We start from the raw sequence: 16618 nt of genomic DNA on the forward strand, positions 1-16618 counted from the left end.
TTTATTCAGGAATCATCAACAAAACCCCAAGATAGAATGTTAATTGACTATTTTGGTCATGTTTGTTCTTATTTCAAATTTAAAACAGACATAAGAAGAACATTCTATAACTTTGTCTCAACGCTAATAACATTGCATACTTAACGGCGCTATTTTTATAATTAAGAGAAAATTAATTATTTTCGCTCTTTTCTTCAGACAATTGTTTGATAAATATTAGTTTTTGGATAAATATTAGTAATTTCGTAATCAGCAATCATAACGATTAATTCAGAAGAAGAATATGCCGTTTCGAACCCATAATCAACATTTTAGAAAACTTTTTCTGAAAAAAGTTGAGAGTTTTCCATTGCTTTGAAAATATGGCATTAAGAAGTTCATTTTACACTCGAACGATTGATACATTGGAACGAACATTTTTTTCATAATTTTCCCATGTAAGGAACATTTTTAAGTGATGGAAAAAGATCTTCAAGTTACATTTGTGAAATTTTTCAAACAAAGTTCAATTACTCAAACAATTATTTTGTTAGAAAACTTTAAACTACAAACATTGTTATTTTGCTCATTTTGGCATATTTTTCTAGAACATTTGATCTTTGTAAGACATACCAGTTTCGAGATATAGCTAAGGAATCAAGTATGCCCAGGGATCAAGTATCCTCATTCTCCCCTACTGTGTGAAGAGAATTTCTATCGGATTTTAACCTATTACAATGAATTTACTCAATCGTAGAGGTCGTAATTAAATAAAACTGTTGAATTTTATGTGGACACATTTCTCGTAGCTTACTTGTAAAAATGGTGTGGATTTGTTTACAAACAATTGTTGTAAAAATCTATAATTTGCTTTCTAAAGACTGAAATGCCAATTAGAAAATAAAGAACATGAACGTTTTTTGAATCTAAATTCCAGATAATAATGAATTATGTATAAACGAAAAAGCGAAATTTGTATCAGAACCCTCAACCAGAAATTTCTTGTTCGAGTTCTGAATTTTTGGTTTTCAATTTTCACCATTATGAAACTAAATAAGTTGATTCCAATTTTAAACAAGAATTAATAGCATAAATTTCAATTCCAAGTCTTAAATATGGTTTGTAATTTTGAATATTCTCTTTTCATACTGCAAAATGATGAGTTTCGAATATGCAAATTGCATTTTATTTAAATTTGAAAGGCAAAACCAAGATTCGTGTCTGGATTTTGTCACAATCTGACAAAACCCGAGACTTTTGTATTGAAATTTTTCCAAAATCCGGTAAAAAGCCAGGCTATTTTTTAAATTATTCAATAAATATCATGCAGAAAACACTTAAAAAATTGTTAAAACAATTTAAATTATTGAGACTCAATTAAAATTTCTGTTTCATTATGCAAACAAAGTGAAAAGAAAAGACAAAATCTGGGCAATCTGGTAAGTTTAGTCTAATCTCATTAAATTTTGATAATCGGGACTAAATTTCTATCACCATGAAAATTGAAAAAACTGTATTAAATCTGTGTACCTGAAAAAAGATTTCGAATGTTTAGCTTTAGTCCTGAGTTGAGATTTATACTCTTGAGTAATTTTAGTCGTTCAAAAGAATTTTATTAGGAAATTGAAACTATCAGTTTACAGAAGAACATTTCGTTTTGAAGTGTTGGACCTTCATGGGGGGGGGGGGGAGATTTAGACCCCAAAATCCCCCCCGTTCCTACGGCCATGCAAGGGGTAATAAAAATGTTTTCCAAGATGTGTTGTTCGATGAAACTTTCATAAACAAACTTAATTTTAGTTGCTATTTTTAATCTCATATCAAAATTATTTTTTCCTATCCTCAAACAAACCTTTTATCTAAGTTTTTCATTTATCACTCCGAGGAATGCATCAATTAGTGATGGAATTTCAAATAATCCCTGCGGAGATCTAACATTCCTGCGGTAGACATATTGATTCAAGAGAAGAGAGAACAAGAAAAAAGCAACTCGACGACAGAAAACCCGACGGCACAATTAGAACCACACGACCCATACTCCTGAGTCCACCAGAGGAATCCCCCTGAGCTGAGAGCTGTGTAATGATAGTGCACTTTTCGGCGATTTTCCCTCCCTCCTAAATGGTTCTAATCCTGGATATCATCGGCACCCATCGAACTATTATTATTATCATCACCGGGATCATCATCATCATCATCATCAGCACCATCAATAACCTCTCGAGGCATTTGAAGGGTGTCATTTTTTTTTTCTCAACCACTCAACGGGAAAGATCCTTTTTTCGGGCTATCAAATCGATGAATGAACCGACTCAATAGCCGACAACACTTTGTCAAGGGTTTTCCATAGAATGGCCACGGTTCAGAATGGGATTGGAACGAGACCCTTGTGGGTTCAAGTATAGGTAGGTAAGGATAGATCCGTCAAGAGAAAAAAAACCTAGCTGCCTCGTTACGGATAATTATGTATTTCAACAACGACACGCCGAATGCCACAATCCATTCTGTATTTAGGAGGAATTTCAAGAGATCGGACTGAGCAGAGGTCGCGTTCCGTGTCGGTTTTGATTCCGAACAAAGGTCAAAATCGATTCACAAAGGTTTCGGGTACAAATCGAAAGGAACTCCTGCGTGTCCTTTACTGACCGAGATGCAGAGAGAGATCTATAAAATAAACAAATCCGATCGATCGATCGATTGCCGTCTGTCCGTACGTCTTCGGGTCAACATGAAAAATGAATTCCATGACTCGGCACAATGCAGGCAAATTCTTCGGAATCAAACAACTTTAAGAAAATCCACTTTTGAGATGGTGCATTGCCGCTACATTTTTATGTTCCATCCCTTGTCTTTTTTTGGTGCTGATATCAGGCGTCTACGGAACAATTCCGTAAAAATGTGGCAGCTAAAGAACTGGAAACTGAAAAAAAAATCGTTCTCAAAAGCGCTCACCAAATCGTCGATGGTCAGATTATGGCCGAAAGATATGTCTTTATTTATTGCTGGGAAACTATTCCGCATATGTATACATACTTATATTTGCGTACCACTTCTCCTCAGAATGAATGCCAACAGAAGTGAATGTTTCGAATTTGGACTGTGGAGAATTTTTGGAACGATTTATGTTGAGCTTTTAGAAGGGTTCTGACAAACATCTCAATTCGGAAGTCTGTGAGTTTATTTCATTCCACATGTGTGAGTTTTTTATGAATTATAATTTTTTGACGGATCTTCATATTCGAATCTTTGACTAGTTATTTTTGTTTTCTACCTTCACATCCATGTTGTAAGATTTTTTAGTGACTCTAGGCTATAGCAACTAAAACCGAAATGTAAATGAATTTTTCATAATTCATGTCTTAATTTCAAAATCAAAATATCAGTTGGATTACTTTTCGATATTTTGGAAGTTTATTTTATGTAGTTGAGTTTTAGAAAATAAAAACGTTTTTACCAGTTGTCCAGACGTTTCGAGCTACTATAGCTTTCGCTCCTCTTCAGAGGATACTAAAATTATATTTTGAAATTAAATCTTACACTTAATTAATAAATTTTAAAATAAAGCTTACAATTTTCTAGCCTTCGTCTATACAATTTGTTCTGGCTCAGTTTGTTTTGTTGTGCGTTTACTTTTTCTTGTCATTATTTGTGTCAGTTTTGTTACGATAGGGTCGTAAACTGTTTTAAAATTACATGAGTTCGTTTGCCTATTAGCTACGTTCTGATTATCTTTTAGTTTAATATAAAATGTTTCGGCAGTTATTCTTGCATTGTAGCCTGTTACACGTTCTAGAATTTTAGTGTTTTCAAAGTCAAATAAATGCCCGGTTTCCAAGCAATTTTGGAAGTTTTAGCATAGAAAAATAAGGTCGAATTTCTAAGAGATAGCATAAAATTTTAAATGAAAAGAATTATTAAATGAATTAATTAATAAATGAAAAAATTTTTTAAAAAATCTAAACTTAATTTATATATCTGCATCGCTGCGCCAATGAATTTACTTCACTAGAACCGGTATGAAATTCTGAATATTTGTAATAAATTCTATACTTCGTATTTTGAAATGACGTAGGAAACTACTTCTTCTTCATTTTCTTTCAACAACATAGCCAAAACATGAAAACATCTTGGAAAATGAAACAACTTACGACCATCATTTTTCAATTAAACGTTACATTAAACCCAGTAAACATGAAATCGTATCAGAAATGATAAATTAAATAAGTCGTTTACGTTGGTGTTGCAAATCGCAATTCCAATTGCATAGTGAAAAGATCGTATAGAATGTTGTCTGAAGTCAGTTTATATCAGATATGATATGAAGTCCGCCATGTTTGTAAACTTTGAAATGGTTTTGCTCCCGCGCGGGCTTCAACTGAGATCATCATCGTCGTGTTCTCTTTGCAACCAGTAGTGCATCCAGTTGGCTAAAAATCAGATGCGAATTGAGTAATACTGAACAATGAGAGAACTGGAAAATATTGTCGCTGGCAACAGTTTGAAGGGTTTAAAGGCTATTAGAGTAAAATCTTGCGCTCTCTTGCATTCTTACAATAGTTACGAATAAATTGTTGGATAGCGCGCAATTGGTGTAGTTTTCGTCGCTTAAGAAAGACATTCTGGAACAAGGGAAGGAAGAAAGCGTGGAGTTCCCTACCAAACGTTTCATATGGATTACTTAAATACCTAAAAAATATAAATTGCTATACTAATCTTATTAAATCAAGGATTCGGATAAGCGCTTGAAATAGAAGAAAAGTTTGGATCTCACGAAATAAGTCTTCGTTGTTTTCGACTAGAAAACTCTCCCTTTAGTCCGGATCGACTGTCGTTTAAATTCCTTCAGCATTCCCCCAACCAGCAAAGCATAAACCACTCCGAGAACTTCCGCTGGTCACTTATTCAATCATTTTCCACTGTTTAGTTTTAAAATTGCTAGTTTAACTTTAATTGAATTAAAATTTTTGATGGTCGAAAACAAAAACGCGTGCGTTTCCCAAAAGTCATGGCTTACTCTTATGGAATGTAGTATGAAACTACTTTGCCAGAAAATGTCCACGCCTCCGGCGGAATTTAATCCTATATCACTCTAGAGTAAGGTTGTTAGATTGCACGGTTTGATCCGGGTTTGCCCGGATATTTTAAAGAAAATTTGAGGATAATCCGACCCGGCCCGGTTGCCCGGATTTGATTGAAAAATGCCAAGATTTTGCCCGGATTTATTGGATTTAAAAAATAAACATCTCTAAAATGAAATTTTTTGAGCAAGTTTTATGAATAAAATCATGAAAGTTTTTTTGGAAGCCTGAAATACGATTCAAAATCTGTCAATAAGTTTTGATTAAATAAAAAATTATATTTAATTTTTTTTCTTGATTTTTGCTTGGTAATTTCTGGTTTTTGAGAAAATTTGCCCGGATTTTCCTTGAATTTATGGTCGTTACTTTTGAAATCGAAAGGCCCGGATTTTGCCTGGTTTTTAGATAAAATTTCCCGGTTTGTCAGGCCCGGATTCGTACTGAAAAAATTCTGCAACCTTACTCTAGAGCCTACCGTCTTGGCTTATGGCATTCCATTTTACGACAAAACATGAAATTGAAAAAAGGTAACCAAAGCGTTGTTATTAAGGTTTGTATGCAAAGTCAGAATTAGAAACCAGCCATTTTAACTTTCAAATTAATTCACAGATATTAACTACTCTAAGCAGTCAAACTTATAAGTGAAAAAAGTAGAAGACCCAACAATCCACTTGAAGGATGAAAAAATATATCGAAAATAAACAATATGTGTCTTGAAACCTTTTTTGCAGATACAAAACATTCTTCAAAAAACCAATTTTAATCTCAAATTTTAATTTTTTTTGTATTTTCTAAATGCTCAATTCCACCTTTCAAAAATTTGTAATTTGTAAAAATTATTTAAATTATTTTTATTGTGTAGGCATTATTTTAAATCAAATTTTAACACTATGGAGATGCATCCACTTTTAAATGAGGGTTAAAGCTTGAATTTCAAATTGCAATACAAAGATAATTTCATATCATTCACACTTTAACATGATTTCTAAATTAGTTTTTAAAGACCACAAATTTCCACTCTGTTTTTAATGCCCTTGGGTAAGATCGCCAGAATTTTTCAGCACGTAACCTGGCCGGACAAAAAGGGCAATTTTATCTAAAAACCAGGCAAAATCCGGGCATTTGATTTTAATAGTGACGACTATAAATCCGTGCAATATCCTGGCAAATTTTCTCATAAACCCAGAAGTTACTCAACAAAAATCGAGAAATTTTTTTTTATAATTTTCATCAAAACTCATCGACAGATTTTGAATCTTGTTTTAGGCTTCCAAAAAAACTTTCAAGATTATTTTTATCAAACTTGCTCTAAAAATTTTGTTTTGAAGGTGTTCGTTGTTTTTTTGTTTGATTTGCCAAATGAAGTGAATAAATCCGAGCAAATACATACATTTTTCAATGGCCGGGCTGTTTCCAAATTTTGCATTAAATATCCGTGCAAACTCGGATCAAACCGGGCAATCTGGCAACCTTACTCTTGGGTCAATTAATTATGCAAAAGTGCATGTTTTACAGGTATGTTGTTGCCACCTTCTCCCTTTTCCAAAGTTGGAAGGGCTCAAAAACTACCATAAAAAATAAAAATTTTCAGTATTTAAATAACGTCTCATGCCACATTTAGCATCTCTCTAAAAAAATTAGGCTTCTTTTGCTTGATAAGTTCCCGATTTGATCAACAAAAGTAAAATTATGTAAACTTTCCAATCCACTTTTGGAAACTTTTCTACTGTGACTGAAACAATTTTGACGGTTCATTGATTAAAAAGTTCGGGTTTTACACCGTTTTTTGTGGTTGTGGTTATAATCTTGAAAAAAATCAAAAAATTTGATCCCTCTAAAAATAAAATATCTTACCATATCGTCGCAAGATTGGACAAAAAAACCTCCGAACTCTCTTCGGGATCAATGTTTAAGCTCTAAAGTGAACGCTAAATAAATCCAACAATACAATATTTGATTTGATGCCCGGTAGAACGCGATAAAGCGTTTGAATGACTTGAATTTGTTAAACAATCAGATAGTTTAATAACTAAGAACAAAAAACACCAGATCAGTGAAAAAAATTGTTCGTAATAATAAATTCATATGACGAGCTTAAAAATTATTTGCTTGAACTACAACAGCAATCACAATATGTACTCTCTTTGGTTGAGTTTTCAATTGAAATCTAAAAGCCATGCGTCAAAAGCTCGGATCGATTGGAATCGATTTTGACATTTCATTTGTATAGATTGTGATTTTATTTTTCAGACGTCGCTTCTCTTAGCTGATGTATAGTCTTTTTTCGAAACATGATTTCTAGATTATTTTTTATCTCAGACTTTGAATAACGTAAACATATATTGTTGTAGCTGAATTCTGTCTGAGAGTTATATTTGGGTTACATTAGGAGGTTTACAAAACTATAAATTTTGTACAAATCTTTTAAGATCCAAGAGATATCGCGATTTTAAGCAAAGAGTGTCAAATTGACAAAAGGGAGTTTCTTTGTATGGATTTCAGGGAGCTTCCATAAAAATGTAAGGATGCCAAGTTGAAAATTTCAAGATTTTTTGTGGGTCCCAGAAGAGATTCTTTTTTTATTTTGATGCACCTGAACAAAGTTACAAGCCGCCAAACTTCCTATTTTGTCCTATTGGCACTCAAGAGCAGATGAGGGTTAAAATTTCATTGTTAAAGCCTTTATTCATCAATAAAATATTTTTACTGTGCTTCTTAGCTTGGTGTTAAATAATGCTAAAAAATATAAAAAACGACATTTTTTAACTCGAATTAGTAAACAAAAAGTGTGTTGAGGTGCAGGTATAAGCGCTGATGTGGTTTAGTGGTTAGGCTGGCGCGAGTCTGGTAACCCAGGCGTACTGGGTTCGATTCCCGGTATCGGCAATAAAAGCTTTCGGGTTCAAATCCCATAAGTTGCCGACAGGTAAGATGCGTTTCATTGTATCAGGTATCAGAATGGGGGTAGGCTTAATAGCGGCATATATTTCAGAGGGAATGCATCTGGGGATAATCTGAAGAGACTATTGCAAGCGGAGTGGATTGCCAACCATTGTAGGTCTCTGAAGGTTGGATGACTTCCCTCGACGAACCATCGGCCGTGAAAGCTTGAGAAGCAATTCGAAGGCCAAGCCACACAGACATAGGCTGGGCCTTGCTACCGATGGGGGAACCATACATACATACAAAAAGTGTGTTGAGGTGCAGGTTTTAAAAGGCAAAATAGTTTATTTCAAAACCGTACAGAAAGTTAAGAATAAGATGTATTGTGAGTTACTTATGAAATCAATCTTTACTGCCACTTTTCCCCTCTTCGAAGCAACTGCGGATATATTTTTGTTCTGTTTATGTAACTTTTCAGCTCATCTTAAGCAATTCAATTAAGTGTTTTCCAATAGCATTTTGCTAATATTAAATATTTAGCTTCATATATGTATGACATGCTATATCAAAACTACATTTTGGGACGACTTGTGATTCTATTAATTCTATGGTTTTATGATGTTTGTGACGAAACGAGAAAAATGTAAAAAAAAATCAATGCTCGCTTAATAAACCTTGATACATTTTTATTGTTTTTTTGAAGATTAGCTATTGAAAATCAAAAGATACATTCTAGAAATAAAAAAAAACAAAAATATGTTTAGAAAACATTTTTGGACAATATAACATTGTCATTACCCTTATCTTTACTGTAACTTGTAATGAAAAGTTTTCAGGCTATCATTTTCTTTTATTTCCCACAATGTATGTGTCACAAAACTTTTGGTCACATATCAAAAGCAACGTATCGAAATTTAAATATGTGGTGTTGAAATAAGGATTGGTCTATCTTGGATCAATCGTTTTAACTCAGAATTTCAATATTTTGAATCGATTCTTTAAGTTGAATAAAAATCGATTAGATCGGTTTATTTTCGATTCAATTTTTTGCTTCTTTGAGTTGTTTTTGTTTTCGTTGAACCGGATGTATTTAGGTCTTATTTTGAGCTTAAAATTAAGGTCAAACAATGCGTAGTGAATATCGATGCTTAAAATGAGATCGGCTTTTGTGGTATATTCTTTTACAGATAAAAATATATTGAGTTAATGAACTAAATCGGTTGAAATAAAAAAAAACATGTTATAATTTTTACATTTTTCGATAAACAATTTTTCAACTCATAAGGTTTTATATTTGCAGTAACTACTCCCCTACTTTCCCTATAATTGAGCTTCCTCTGCTGGAAATGACAAGAAGCACCCGATTCCGGTACCTTTCGCAGTGTATAGCAGCAGTAGATAAATGACCACTTTCATGCTTAGCTGGTCAAGAACAACGGTGAGAACTGCCTCCAGGGAAATTCGAGCATCAAGTAGTGGAATCTTGTCCGGTAGAACCGGAAAACGGGAGTGGAGGACGTTAATGGCCTGTGAAAAATCCCACCTTTCAGGAATCCCATAATAATCACTATCTCAGCCGGGATGGTCGATGTCTTGGTCTTGCCGCGTGTCGTGTTTAAATGTCAAATGCGCCTCCCGATCCTTCCTGTTCCCAGTTGTTTCGAGAATCGGAGAAAAAATATAGGGGAAAACTGCCCGGCAAGAGGATTTCATGGCCTGATACATCGACCGACGGTGGTGGTCGACAAGTCAGGTTGACCAGTTCTTCCAACAAACGGAAACCTACGCGCGAATCAGCGAAACACCGATAACGAAGTGCAAACTTTCCGGTCCGGCCGAAGCGGAGTTTGCTTCTGGGGGCATATTTATTGTGGACAGAAAGTGTCCTACCAACAGTTCGAGTTCCTAGACTTTCAAAGGGGGGGGGGGGGGGGGGGTCACTCAGAGGGGCTCGCGGAAATTGGTTAAGCCGAGCGAGAATGATGTTCTACATCGGTTAAGAATGTTGGACCTTAGGAAGCGATCTTGTGACTCGCAAGTTGCGAGTAATGTTAGGTAAGTTTTCGACATTTTGAAAACTGGTACCGTTGAAATGTATCTTTTGCTTCAAGCAACAATAAAAGTCCACAAGATTACTCAGAGCCTCTGAGTCAGAGGTCCTAAAGTCCCTCGGGCTCAATAAGTTCCAATAAAGTCTTTGTAAAATGTCCTATACAAGACTATAAAGACCTGGGGCAGGAAGACTGAATAATAAATAAATTAAAAAAAACGTTCAAACGTCAAATTTCCCTCATCAATCTACTGACCAGTGCAAAGGTTCAAAATTTACTTTCCTATTTAGTGATTTTCAATAAAACTTTTTTGATATTGAAAAGCACTTGTTTTGTATTAAACAATTATTTAATCAGATTTTGTTTTGTTCTGGCAAATTCTTGCAGGTTCAGGCGCATTAATTCGCTCAAATTTCGTTGAAATTTTTGAAGCTGATAAATAATAATTGTTTGATTAATGGTTGTTCTCAAAATAGCTTAAATAACAGAGTATATTTACAACAAAGTTGATAGACTGGCATTGATAATCTAGCTGGTATATTCGATTTCGATGCTTACTTTAGAATCTGTTGCAATTAACTCAGAAGACGTAAATTTAGCACTTAAACAGCTGAATAACATGACACGCCACTCGAAACTAATCATATAAAGTTAAAATTTGAACGATTACAAATCTTTTCGAAAATGCTGGCTTTTTGCCGAACAGTAAAAAAGACTATATACAAAACTATACAGTGAATTTCAGTCTTCCTCCCCTAGATAAAGACTGTATAGCGGACGGTTTTGAAGAGAATATTGAAAGTATCTTAAATAACAATAAGGAAATAACTTTGAAAATAATTCATCAACTTTGGAAAGAGCGTTTGTTAAATTACAAAAATCTTATTAAAAATTTTAGACACAAATTGATTATTTAAATTCCTTTGACAATTTTTTGAATGTAAGTCCAAAATACTGTTTTAGCTGGCTGTTATTCTGAAAAAAAAAACTATAAACAAATTCAAAATTCAAAGGAGTAATTTAATTGTATTTTAAAATTGGCTTTATAAAAGCTCAAAAGAGTTTAAAGCAGATATTTTTTCTTATAAAAAGGATATTTATCTGTTTGGGGATCGACTGATTTTCGTGTTTTTTTCTGGGAAATTCCGGCTTGCAGTCTATTTTAGAGCAAAAACGATTTTTGTTTTATGTATCCAACGTTTCAATCCGTTTTGGATCTTCTTCAGGGACTAAAAAGTGTCGTTTTCTTAGTCTAAGACTTAGAATTTCTAGAATTTAAACAATACTCGTAAAATATTACTCCACGACTAAAAACGTCAAAATTTCTTATAAATGGTTCTATTTATTTGCCTTCAGATCTCTATTTTCAAAATATCCCTCTACGATTGTAGGTTTTAGCTTACGAGCTTATGATGGTTACGATCTCAGATTACCTGATTTTGGATTTACAATTCAACTGAGCATTTCTACATTTTGATTTCTGAATTTCGATCTCCGGTTTTCATTTTTTAAATTCTGATTTCCGATTTTCAGTAAGCGAGTGAGGGTTGCTGATTTTAGATACTGATCTAGTATTTTCAACGATTAGCGTACAATTTCATGCCTACGAAAATATCGATTCTGCTTTGCTACGTTTCTTTTACTGATTTTCAATTTCTTCTTTCTATTTTATTTACCATTTACGATTTCTGTAGCTGAATTATTTATTAAAATCCTAAAAAAACTGAACTTTTTTTTCATTTTCATTACAAACCCTTTTCAAAAAAATTCATCGATCATGTTTTTAAATCGGATGGAAAAATAAGAGAAATGTAAAATCAATTTTTGATTGCCGTTTTAAGATTTTAGATCTCAGAAATTGGATTTCAGATTCTTGATATCAAATTCTAAATCTCAGATTAAAGATCTCAAATTTTTAATCTCAGATTCAAGATATCTGATTCTAGATTCAATTCAATTTCAGATTTCTGATCTCAGATTTTAGTTTTCAGGTTTCACATTTTCGATCTTTGATTTCAGTTTTTATACTCAGATTTAAAATTTCTAAATAGTTGTTTATGCAACAAGTTGCAAAAGTAGATGTTTTCAGCACGAATCGTAAATTTATCCAACGAGGCTTGTCGAATTAGATAATTACGTCGAGTGTTGGAAAAATCAAGTTTTGCAACGAGTTCCACACACAATTTTATGCAAATTCTAAAAATTACTCTTAAAATCCATTAATTAACCTACAAGAAGGGAATATGAATAATTTCCGTATGTGGACGACCATGCCAATTAATGAAAAATTCCTGATCAAGTAGGTCATGAACAGTACTTTTGCAAGCAAAAAAACCGTGTCGAAAAGTAGCACTTTTCGATACTGTTTTCAGTGTCTTAAAGTTGGTTTTTGAGCACTGAATTGAATAAAACATATAAAAGGTTTCAGTACAAAGATAGAACCATTAATTGTGGACGCAAATTCATTTTGTTGTGTTTGTTGTGTTATTACAATTTTTCACAACTAGGATATTTAATATTTGATAATTGAGTTTGTCTAGAAAAAAAAAACCTCAAAACAGTCCTGGAAGTAGGCGTTGATCGTTTTGGAACGCACGCGATTTTTTTCACTCTTCAAAATTTTCTACTATATAAATCTTATTCAAGTTGAAAATAGTAGAAAAATTTCGAAAATATCATCAGCTTATCACGGGAACTAAGGCGCATTTGATGGATGTAACTGTTTTAAGATGTGTCGTCTTTAAATGTGGGGAACGAAGTTTCTGAAATGAGTGTAGGGTGAAGTAAACTTTTGAAAGTTGTTGAGGGCAAGAATTAGAAAGCACTGCACTGTTATTGATTTTTTGCCTTTTGCATTATGCAGCGATGAAGACTGAGACAAGAAATAACGCCATGGCCAAAGTGTTAAAGTACTGCTCGATGGGGTTCCGGAAATGTGTGCCCAAATTTTCTTAAATGATTCCTGGAGGAAGATCAATGTTGTTCTCGTGGGTTGAGGCTGACCTGACAGGAATATTCTGGTTTAATTTAGAAATACAGACCCCGTTCGTTTTTGGCAACATTCGATTTTGGCAACATTAACAAACGGTTTTTAGAAACAACATTACCTTTTAGTTTTCGTTATAACCGGACCAATTAACTTAGACAAACCCCATAAATTCGTGTTTATGTTCTGAAATGGTGATAAAATGCAACAATCGAAACAAAAGTTTTTACAAAAATTTATAAAGTCCTCAAAAATGACAAAAAGATGAAAAATTCAAAAAGTTAAAAAACAAATTCATACAAAAGACTGAAAATGACAAAAAACAACTAAAAAATTATGAAGAATGACAAAAACAGCGAATATAACAAATGCAAATAAACATTATAAACAAAACTATAAAAGTGCTAAAAGAATCAAAAACATAATGAAAAAAAAAATTAGAAATTACTACAAATTGTCGAAAATTGACTAAAACTAACATTTTCGGTGATAAAAATAGATATTTTGTAAAAATAACTGAAAAAACTAGAGGAAAAAAAACCGTTCGATTTTGGCAACATCCGATTTTGCCAACACAAAATGTACGGGCGTGTTGCCAAAATCGAACGGGGTCTGTAGCTGCTTGTGGAAACTGTTTTGTATGCCTACTTTGTTATTTTTTTTTTCTTGATGTAGATTCCAAATGCACCTAAATGTAGCATTTGAGTATGTTAGTGTATAATTGTAGCACTTACCCCTTGGTAGTGCTACAATTATTGTTGATGAGTTAAGCATGAACAATATTTATATGTGCGGTCGAGACTTTCCGTACCGACTCAGGTTGAAAGACCTTACAGCCACTGGTGAGTGAAACATACATAAATACATACATACATAGAAAAAAAACTCAAAACAATCCTTAAGCTTAATCATAAATAAAAAGTCAACTGCTTAACCAGGAAAATCACGTTTACCTTCTGAAATAGTATGTATACGTAATAAAATAACAAACCATAGTTTTAAGTGCTTCATTTTAAAACGAAACTGAAGATTTATCTTGGATCATTCAAAACCCTAACTATTCAATTTTAAATTTTCATTCCTCAACATAACAATATATTCTTTATATTGAGAAAGTTCTGCTTGAATTATTTATCTTTTCTGGGATTGAATTAGCCCAAGTCACCTTCGTTTGTCATAATTTAGTGATTATTTATTAATTGAATTGTTATTGGTATTTAAACGTGCCTGTAGTTTGAAGGCTCCACTTAATTATTACTTCCATTTTGTAATTGGTAAGATATTATCTGAAGCTAACAAGCCTTTTGTTCCCGCTGAAAAAAACATAAATAATTGTTTGCCCAGCAACCAATCGCAGCCGCCTTCCTACCCGATGAAAACAATCGGCCATCCAATCAAAAACCAGTAGCCAAAACGGAACAACCGAAGCAAGATTGGCCGATGGAGGAGATCGAAATCACCAACCACGAGCACGAGCCAGGCAACCCGAAAGAGAGCAGCTACTGGTCTTTGTTTACCTCGCGCAAGCTGCCAGCTGCACCGCGTGCGTCGCGTAACACCGGTAGCGATCTCTTTCCAGCGAAAGGAAATTTCCCCGGGCACGGACAGCGAAAGACAGGACAGCTAGCGAGCGAGAGAGAGAGTCAGAGAGAGGACCAGAGAAAACAGTAGCAGTCCTTTGCCGAAACAACCGAACGAGGAACAACCAACAGAACCAGTAGCAATAATTAGAGACAACCAAACGAAACGGACACGTACGCGTTCGTTCGTCGTGCTGCCTTTCCGTGCCTTTTCTTCGCATTTTACGATTGCACAGTAAATACGGACGTGTGTGCGTGTGTGAAAGCTTACGAAAAAACGGGTTTGGTTTCCACGGGAAAAGGGCGGATCGAAAACCGGTAGCCGATATTCTCCATTTTTGCGCGTTAGAACAGAGTTGTTTTTTTCGGGTGTAATTGGTACGATAATTGGAAAGGTTTTTCGACAGGCCTTTGTTTGGTGAAAATTCGAGGAACGAATCGCGATGCCGTCGGCATTATTCGATCGGTTGCTTCGATTAGAAGAAAGCCGTCGGTTGGTACCAAGTCAAGTTTGCTGTGTTGGTGAAAGCCACGAACAGTAGCAGAACGGTAGCTCGTGGTCCCACCAAAGAATGGCAAAGGAAAGAGATGAAAAAGTAGGCGGTGTAAATACGGTAGCTCAAACGACGCTTTGTGACAACCAGAGGGCTTCTATTGAACTTGGTTATTTTCGGGATAAAGTGAGTAGAAAATATGTCTTACCTTCTTGACGTAGAGCTCCAGGTAAAAATCCAGTTATGTCTGCAGTTGACACTTTTTATTTCTTAAGGTAATTAGAATCACTTGCACAATTTGCATATCACATCGGATTGCTATCAAATCACTTTTCTTTTGCTTTCAGATAAGATTAAGTTCCCTCACAATTGATGGATATCACTTTTGCTTATAGCAATCACTTTTCCTTTAAAATTTAACCACAATTGGTAAGTTGTAAATCATAGAAATGCAATTATTCTGCAATTTTTCCATACAACTATCTAGAGACGAGTTGATTCTTCGGGCCGACCCGATCGGACGCTCCAAGCCTTAGCACAGTCGAAAAAATTGTGAGAGTTAATAATATCGCAGATGTAATATAACTTCCGAACGCTTCTGTGCGTATCGCTATTATGACTAAATTGATCTTCCGCACTTGAAGGTAGGCGCAGGCAGCGACCCCCAAGTTTGTACAGCCAAGATGAAGATGATGAGACGGGCTCTACTGCTCTACTCACAACACGGCAGCGCGCAATAATACACAACCGAAATAAGCTCAGGCAAGCAAGCTCACACGAGGAGGGCCGAGACCAATGCGCGCAGGCAGCTCACAGGAGGCAAAACGCGTCGGAACGTGTGTGTATGCGCCTTCACAGTCACAGCACAGCACACACCTATCGGCAGCAGCAGTCGGACGGATTACGGAGACGGAGCCGGAGACGACGACGTCGATCGACCACGACAACAACGGCAGCAACAGCAGCAGCAAAGCGAGCAGCGAGAGTCAATCGGGTAACCCGAAAAATTTAAAAGTTATGACGGAGAATTGCAGGAAGGTGGCTACCAAAAAACGGCCTGTTTAGTACGCTGGACTTGGAACGAGTGTTGCGAGCGTTTGCTAGTAACAGAAGTCAAAAGACTTTCTGGCATAGTAGCTGCGAACTGGAAACTGCAGACATCTACTGTACTTAACCGCACCGCATGTCTCGCCCAGCGATTGGGGAAGCATATATGGTAAACAGGCGAACGAGCAAGCGAGATAGCAACTATCCAAAAAAAACTCGAGAAGTCAGGAGAAACCTACACTAGTAGCTGCTTTATTGATGCCCCCCGTAGCACCGTAGACCCCTAGAGTGCGTACATTAAATCTCTTTCTATATACTGCTGGCTGCTAAAGCCAAGCTGCCGTCTTGGAAGTTCAGCGCAGTTCAGCTCAATCCTTGACAATCTGACTCTCCTCAAGTTATATGGGATGATTTCTAACCTAAAGCAACAGAAAAAAATAACCCGAAAGCCAACGAACAGATCACGGCACTTTCTGCCACCGCTGATGACTTTAATCTTGCGCCTAGGTTCTCTTTCTCG

At 35.1% G+C, this 16618-nt stretch overlaps 1 protein-coding gene across 1 annotated transcript in view; it reads right to left on the bottom strand.

Annotated features, from left to right (window-relative positions):
* The window catches only part of LOC129747684 (protein drumstick), a 72791-nt gene extending 56589 nt beyond the window's left edge, over positions 1-16202 (bottom strand). The window contains exon 1 of the mRNA XM_055741997.1: positions 15260-16202. The gene's annotated coding sequence lies outside the window, so the exon portion shown is untranslated. The remainder of the gene's footprint in view (positions 1-15259) is intronic.
* Positions 16203-16618: the final 416 nt, after the last annotated feature.

The sequence above is a fragment of the Uranotaenia lowii genome, chromosome 2 (assembly GCF_029784155.1).
Source record: "Uranotaenia lowii strain MFRU-FL chromosome 2, ASM2978415v1, whole genome shotgun sequence".
Lineage (NCBI taxonomy): Eukaryota > Metazoa > Arthropoda > Insecta > Diptera > Culicidae > Uranotaenia > Uranotaenia lowii.